The sequence below is a fragment of the Camelus ferus genome, chromosome 13, assembly GCF_009834535.1.
Source record: "Camelus ferus isolate YT-003-E chromosome 13, BCGSAC_Cfer_1.0, whole genome shotgun sequence".
Taxonomy (NCBI): Eukaryota; Metazoa; Chordata; class Mammalia; order Artiodactyla; family Camelidae; genus Camelus; species Camelus ferus.
In genome coordinates this window covers 54,368,628-54,376,769 of record NC_045708.1, presented here as the reverse complement: position 1 = coordinate 54,376,769, position 8,142 = coordinate 54,368,628, and positions in this window count along the sequence as shown.

The following is an 8,142-nucleotide window of genomic DNA, read 5'->3' as shown; positions in this document are numbered from 1 at the left end:
AAGTCTCCCAGTCATTGTGTTCTCCTAGTTCTCCATCTCCTATTCTCCAGAGTGACAAAGCTTAGACTATTTCAGCCTCCATGACCTATTAATCCCAATCAAATCGTAAATGCTTTTGATTATTTTTGAAATGACTTACTGAATATTTTCCTTCTCTATTGCTCTATTTCACTCAATTACATTCTATTTATTGCTGAAGTTTGAGCTTAAACATCAGTTCCTTTATGCAGCCATTCCTGATCCTTCAACACAGGTTACTATTCCCTCCGTGTTGTCCTTTGCTCATTGAAGCTCTTTTCTTGCATTATTTTGATTTCTGACTGAGTTGCACAACTTCCTCAAAATAGCTTACACCATAGGACAGAGAAATGTTTCTCTTAAAAAACATTTTTTTTTCTAAAGTGATACATGCATTGTTTAAGATATCTAAAAATACAAGAGTGCTTATAATAGAATCTGCCACCAAATTCCTAACATCCAATCTTATTTCTCAGAGGAAATTTCATTGAACCATCTACACTGTTTATACTTTCTAGGAGAAAACATCATAACTGCTTATAATATGCTTATATCATTGTTTCTTGAGCTTTTTAAAAGACATTAGCAATTGTCTTCTTAGAATAATAGATCAAAATTTAACTTGATTTAACCCAATTCCTCCTGTGTCTTAATTTACATTTATACTTAAAATGTGTATTTACAATATCTTTGTAACTCTTAATAATATACTTAGATTTTTTATCTTGTAGGCTACTTTTGCTGTCGTTTTCCTATGGTTGAGGATCTGTAGACAAAATTTTTTTTAATTGAAGTGTAGCTGGTTTACAAGGTCGTGATAATTTCTGGTGTATATCACAGTGATTCAGTTATATATATATTTATATATATATATATTTCACATATATCTATTTATATATATAATAGATCAATCTTTTGATTCCTCAATTTGTTACATGAAAATCTAGACTCTGTTTGTATCTCTCTTATTCTCCTCTATCAACCTCCAAACTCCTGACAACTGTTATTTTTAAATTAAAAAAATTAGTAACCTACATTCTCTTTCATGTCTCATTAAGTCTATAATTTGTTGCAGTATATAAAATGGGCCTTTTCCCTTTACGCTAAGAGAGCTGACAGATACGGAGTACAGGGCCTTCTAAAAGACGGCCACATTTGCCTTCTGACCGTCACTCCATCATGTTTTACAATGAGTCTGTGTGATAAGAATGCTAGTGTTTACAGAGATAAAAGAAATGTATGTGTTTTATCATCCTGTTTTGGAGACCTAAGGTTTCTCCACACCCAAACTGCGGGGCGTGGACTCAGTGTTGTGTTAGTAAACTGTCTCTTAAAAAAAAAGCCTTCTGAGTATTTGCAAATTTCTTTGGTATAAATACTTACACTGTGACAAGCTTCTCAAGCTACCAACTTAATATCACAGAATGTGTTGTTGGAAAGAGATACAGAGAATCTGCTCTTTGTAGTCAATACAAGCTGGCTCCAGGACACCACTGAGTAGACTAAAACAAAACCAAACAGTTTGAGGACCCTGCAAAAACAGGTTCTCGCTTCTTGCTTCCCAATTGTGTGTGTGATATATCATTAGAAGAGAAATCAAAGTGTGTAAAAGTATTCCTTAAAAAACTGACGTGTATCCTTTTTAATTAGAAGTGCACATGAACACAGACACTATGTCTGCCTGACTCATTCTGGGCATAAATTCAGGGCAAAGAGAGTGAGCAGTAGTGACACAGCCTGCAATCTTTGTATCTGTATTGGTTAAATTATTCCTTGGTTCCATGTGGAGCTGAAGGAGGTTTTACTGGCCTTGATAGAACCTAACCAAGAGGGTTGTGTAAGAGGGGAAAACAAAGCTTTCCTTAATCCTTTTAGGGTCCTTGACCAGTCTGAAAATTAAACTGACAAAGACAGATGAACAGGAAAAAAGAATACACATTTTTAATGCAGGTGTACATGACATGAAAGCTTTCCTAAGGAAATTAAGACAAAAAGAAAAAAAGTAAAAGTTAATCCTATGTGTTTGCATGGAGGTGTGATGAGGAGTAGAAAGTCAGGAAAAGATCTGATAGGACAAAGAGTAGGAGCCAAGTCTTGTAAACTGGGGGAAACTGAGCAAGTCCTGTTCATCTGGATGCTTCCCAATGTCCAGCTGCTGTAGCTACAAGGACGCTCCTTTCCTCTGGGTACAGAGAGGGCAACTCTTGCCTGAAGTTCTCATGACATGCACCAGGGGAGAAGGACAGAGGAAGAACAGGGGAGAACTCCCTGCTTCTGCTGTTCTCTCAGACGCCTACAACTTAAAATATTCCATACGCCAAGGTGCAGTATTTGGGGGCAGCATGTGCTTAACAGCATCAGTTGCTTACCAGGCTTAGGGAGCCTCAGCTGTAGCAGGGTGCAGGGTATGCAACCAGGAGCAGGGGCTGAGGGAAGCACGGAGACCGTCCCATTCAGATGAGAAACCCCTGCAGTAACAGGATGAGCTTCTAAAGTACTCTCACGTGTGTGCTCCGTAAGAGGGGCGACGCTGGGCTACTTCCATCACTCCAGTCACCGAAAAGGAGAGCGCTATGAAGACACTTTCAAGAAGCTGGTTTACAGACCCCATTAGCACAATGTTGCCAGATAGTCACAGCTGACTACAAGAACGGACAAGTGTGGCCCTGATCCTGAGCAACAAGTCTATTAAAAATTAGAGGAATGATGGAACGTTAGGTGCAATCTTACAATCTGTCAGAATATTCTTACTTGTACCTTCCTAGTTCCAGGTTTTCAGGTCACGTATTTTTGTATATTGCTGCAGACCTTCCAAAAAGAATGAAGCATATGCTCAGTCTAGACCTCCATAACTCAAATTAACATTTTCAAGTTCTGATTAAATAAATTTTCTGGATATTTTTAGGCAACTCAAAATCAATGTGTTCCAAATTATCTCTCTTTTAATTATATTCTATAATCTTTGTCTTTAGACTCAATGGACTTTTTCTCATTAATAAAAACAACATAAGGTCAAGGTAGATAATGTGAGAATAACAAAATCATAAAGATGAAATATGAATCTCCTTTGATTTCATCATCTAGCAGGGATCACTTTTTTATGCATCCTGTTTTATGTACTGTTATCTATTAATATATATTGCAATGTCTTTCAAAACTACTATAGGAGACTGAGATAAAAACATAGATATTTTACCTTATTGTTATTGTATTTTTTTCATCATGAAACAATTCCATAACATTTAAAAGCTTTTGAAAATATTTTTAATGAGTGTATAATACTCTGTCATGTAGATATTCCTGGATATATTGCTGTTTCTATTCCTTACTTTATGCATTATGCTTCAGCACGCATCTTTCACATGTAAAGTTTTCACCGATTATAACTTTACCACAGACTTCCTATAGATAAATAAATGATCAAAGTACATAAATCTGAAAAGCTTTTAAAATATAGTATCAAATTACAATTCAGAAAAATTGTATTAATACAAACTAGTACTCACAAATGGATCAACCACTTACTGTCCTTGATTAATGTCATTTTGAAAGCCTTTATCTTATGGGTAATTTGTTGTTACTTTGTATTAATTTCACTTACTTCATTAACTGGTAAAGTTAAATATGTTTCATTTACTATAGTATTATTATTATTATTATTATTATATGCTACATTTCTAATTTTGAGACTTCTCTATGTATTTTTTTAAATGTTTCAACTAATACTTTTCATAATTTATTGGCATTTTTTATATGTTTAAAGCTGGTAATGTTTTGTTATTGGGTTATATTTTCTTTTTTCAAATTTTCTGTTAAGCTTCCTCTCACTTTTAATCTCTTCTGCATTCTGGTAGAATTTTTCATCATCAGTCACTTGATTTTCTTTATTATTGTCTTTTGAAGCTAGCTGCCTTCAATGAAATATTTATTTTGTGTTGTCATTGTTTTCACGTATTTTAACCAGCCTATTTTCATCTCTGTTTTAATCTCAGCCTATTCATATCTATTCCTCACAACAGAATCTAGTTTAATAACTCCAACTAGTTCTTCTCTAAATTGTTGTTTGCTATGTAAATTATTTTCAAATGTATAGTCTGCATTTGTGTCTTCAAGGAGAAGTCCTCTTTCCTTTCCGCTGCAGTATTTTTACTGGCTCCATGTTATCATAACTTTGTTTTCCTTTTTTGCTCACATTTGGATGAAGGGAGGTCTACTCAGATGTAGCATTTAATAACACAGGGTGGTAGAACACAAATGGCCACTATGGGGCTGTTTGGGTGATGGCTGCTTCACGACTTAGAGGACCGATCTGAAGGACAGGCTGATATCTGCAGGTGTCTAGGAGAGACCCATCCTCCACTCCCGATGGAAGACCATCAGTAAGACAGCTCACACCTGCCCTCTTTCTACCCTGTCAGTTCCGATTCCCTTAGGAATAAGAGTAATTTTTCCTAAGAAGTTAGCTAGAGAGATGGAGCATAACATGATTGGAACAGGTCCTTTTTCTTCTCTTTGATAAATACTTACCTACAGAAAACACACACACATCTACACTGCACCTTCAATTCCACACAAGGACAGATCCCCACTGAGTCAGCCTATGTATACTCAGCACTTCCAGTGACTGTGAACAGATTAAATCTGTCTACTTTGGATGTGAAGTAATAGGGATCTCATTTTGCTATCTTAAAATCACATTTTCCAAGATCATCTTTAACTATAAAGATACTTTTGATCTCCATATGCCTAATTCCTCAGTTTTTCCTATTGATTACTATTTTTAGTTTATGAGCAAAACTTATTTAATTATCTTCCTGAAGTTCAAAGTACATCTTCACTATTGACATGTTTACTCATGTTGGTTTGTTCATTTATTTTTAGTTCCATACTGCCAACCCACTCCAATTCTCTCCCTTGTGTAATATTTCCAGAATGTTAATTATATTTTTTTATGTTTAAATGTTTTTGTAAGACATATACAAGTGTTTTGGGTCTATTTTTATTTACATAAACAGCATTATGTTTTGTATTTTATTGTCTTCTTTTTTTAATTAAGCGTTGTCTCTAAAATCCATCCATGTTAGTACGTTTATAACTTGTTTTTTATTTGTAAAACGTTGTTTCTTATTTTTGCATAATAATATGCAGTACACATTCACCACATTTTGTCATATTAATTTGATATTCTGTGGATATATAGATTAGCCCCAACTTTTAATTTTTTTGCAGTCAGTTTTTTCATGAATATCTAATTTTGAACTTTATCCTCCTATTATTTTTTTTCTTTCTTTATTTTTTTAATTGAAGTATATTCAGCTTACGATGTTGTATCAATTTCTGGTGTACAACATTATGCTTCAGTCATACATATGTTATATATATATATATTGCTTTTCATATTCTTTTCCATTATAGGTTATTGCTCCAACTTTTGACCACAGTTAATGTGGCAATGGACATCCAAGAACATGACTCCTCATAAACCTGTAAGATTTCCCTGGGATAAATGCCCAGGGTTAAAATTGCTAGTTGATAGGGTATGTTTTATTTAATTTGATTAAATTGTGCTAGAATGACTTCCTGATGGATGCCCCAGCATACATTTCCTCCTAAAGAGGATGAGAGATTTTATACCCCCACCTTCCTGCTGGTGCTTGACATTATCCCATTTTATCAATTTTACCTAATAAGTCTAAAATGAAATTTCCTTGTTTCAATGTGAATTACTCTGGTTACAAATGTTTACCTATAACTCAGTGCTTTTAATTCATGCATTTCTACATTCACTATTATGTTAAGATTTGATTCCACTATTATATTAATTTCCTTTTACTGTTGTCTCTTTATTTTCTTCTTTTCTTTATTGATTTAAATGAATGTTTCCTCTGCTGATTTAAGTTATATTTCTTTATATTTTCTTAGTATTTCTTAGTTTAATATACATCCTAATATATATTTACACAAAGTGCTACCTCTTCATAAGTCCTCTGATGAATATATATTCTGTCCTCACCACATTATGTTGGATATTATCCACAATTTAAGTCCCAGTTTAGAGTGGAAATGCTTTCTTTTCATTTTCCTCAGCATAGACTTTACAAGCTGTTTTATTCTTACTCTTATATGTCTTGCAGAATCTTCTGGATTTATCTCTCTAATCATCTGAGTATCTTACTCTAAAGTATTTTTAATATGGGTCTTGGTGACAAATCTCTGATAATTGCATTTTTGATAATATTTTATTGTAATATTGCATTAAATTAAGTAATTTTCTGGATATAAATTGTAAGTCCAATGTTCTTTTAAATCAAAACATTAAAATTGCTCTTCAATTGTCAACCTGCTTGCAGTGATTTTGTTGAGAAGACTCATGTCCAACTGTTCATTAAATTTCACTATAATGTGTTTACATTTTTTGTAATCTCCAACATTTGGCATTCTATAAATGTTTTCAATCCAAGATATCTGATCTGTCTATAACACTGGGAAATTTGTATTGATTTTTCTTCAAAGAGTTTTTCATTTTTATTTGCATTTTCTTCTAAGAATCCTATTATCTAGAATTTTGAACTTCAAGTTTTACGTAAGATATTTGTTATTTTAAAAACATATATTGTCTGTCTTCTTTCTTTCCATTGTCCACTGCAGGAGATCCTCACTCTGATCTTCCTAATCTCTGTTTTATTATTTGTCTTTATCCGTTCTGTTCCTTACCTTTAGGCATGGTGTTCTCTTTCTTTCAACATCATTTTTATACTTAATATATCCAACTGACAGTATCTTCTTCCACGTTCAGATGGTTAACATTATTTATCTCTCTAAATGTATTTATCATTTGTTTTATATTTTTATTTTTCTGTTCCAGCACTTCTGATGCAGCTTGTATAGACAATGTGGCTTGCTATTTCCTTTTTTTTTTTTTTAATTGAAGTACAGTCCATTACAATGTGTCACTCTCTGGTATACAGCACAATGTCCCAGTCATGCTATTTCCTTTTAAGTTGTACTCTCTACTTGTTATTTCATTCAGTTGTTCAGCTCTCTGTCTCTCTCTTGAAGTGTGTACCAGGAAACAGTCAAGGCCAGGATCTGTTATGTACCAGGCCTTGGAAAGAGTCTTAGTTCTGACACCGACAGACCACAGGGAGCCATATTAATGACTCCTATTTGTTGTCACTCAGTGATGCAGTTTTTATAGCCAGATGCCACTGCTAAATCCTTATATCACGTTAAAAAAAAAAAACAACTCTTTCTATCTCTAGGGAATCTGGACTCTAAGTACCTTACCACAGTTACTGCTCCTGTTCTTTGAATTTAATACAATTTCCTTATCACTGAATGTGATTCTTTATAATAAACTCCCTTTACTAAACAAATAAGAATAGAGTAGTTTTCTGCTTTGTTTTGCTTTTTGTCACCAATAGAGCCAGCCTAAAACTATGTCTGATATAATTCCAGGCAATAACAGAGGCCGACAGGAAAATAATTTATAGTTAAGGAACATACTAAATCAATGAGACTGTTTAGAGCTTTCCCTAATCTGGTCAAGATGCAAGTTCATACTAGAGGCATAATTCACTGACTAACAAGTTTGTTACTAATAATGTAGTTCAATCAAAGGGACAGTTACTGCTTCTACTTAAAGAGAAAAACTATTAGCAATGAGAAATTAAGTAAACTGTTAAGTATCGCACATTTGCGCTAAGTAGTAAAATTAAACATCACTGACCTATTTTCCCAAGAAGCCAAATTTCTTCCTACTAGTTTGTCTGAAATACTTTAGCAGCTAATTTTATTTTTAAATGTATGTATTTTAAATCTGTTTTTAAATAGACATTTTCATTAAAAAAAAAAAGGAAGGGTGTTATTCTGTGAAATACTTTCAGGTGTCTAATCTGCATTTTTTTAATGATTCAGTGTTGAATTTGTAAAAGTTTCTCTCCAGTTACAAAATGAGACACTTTCCCCCACATTAATGTGATCATTATTCATTTTCCATTCATTGCTGAGACAAGAAAAGCAGTAGTTTTATGATGAATGGGAGAAGGATCTATTAGGCCCCAGTCACTTTTCATGAACTGAGGACTGATGTCAGTGACTGTCAGATACAAGTGGTTTTCTCCA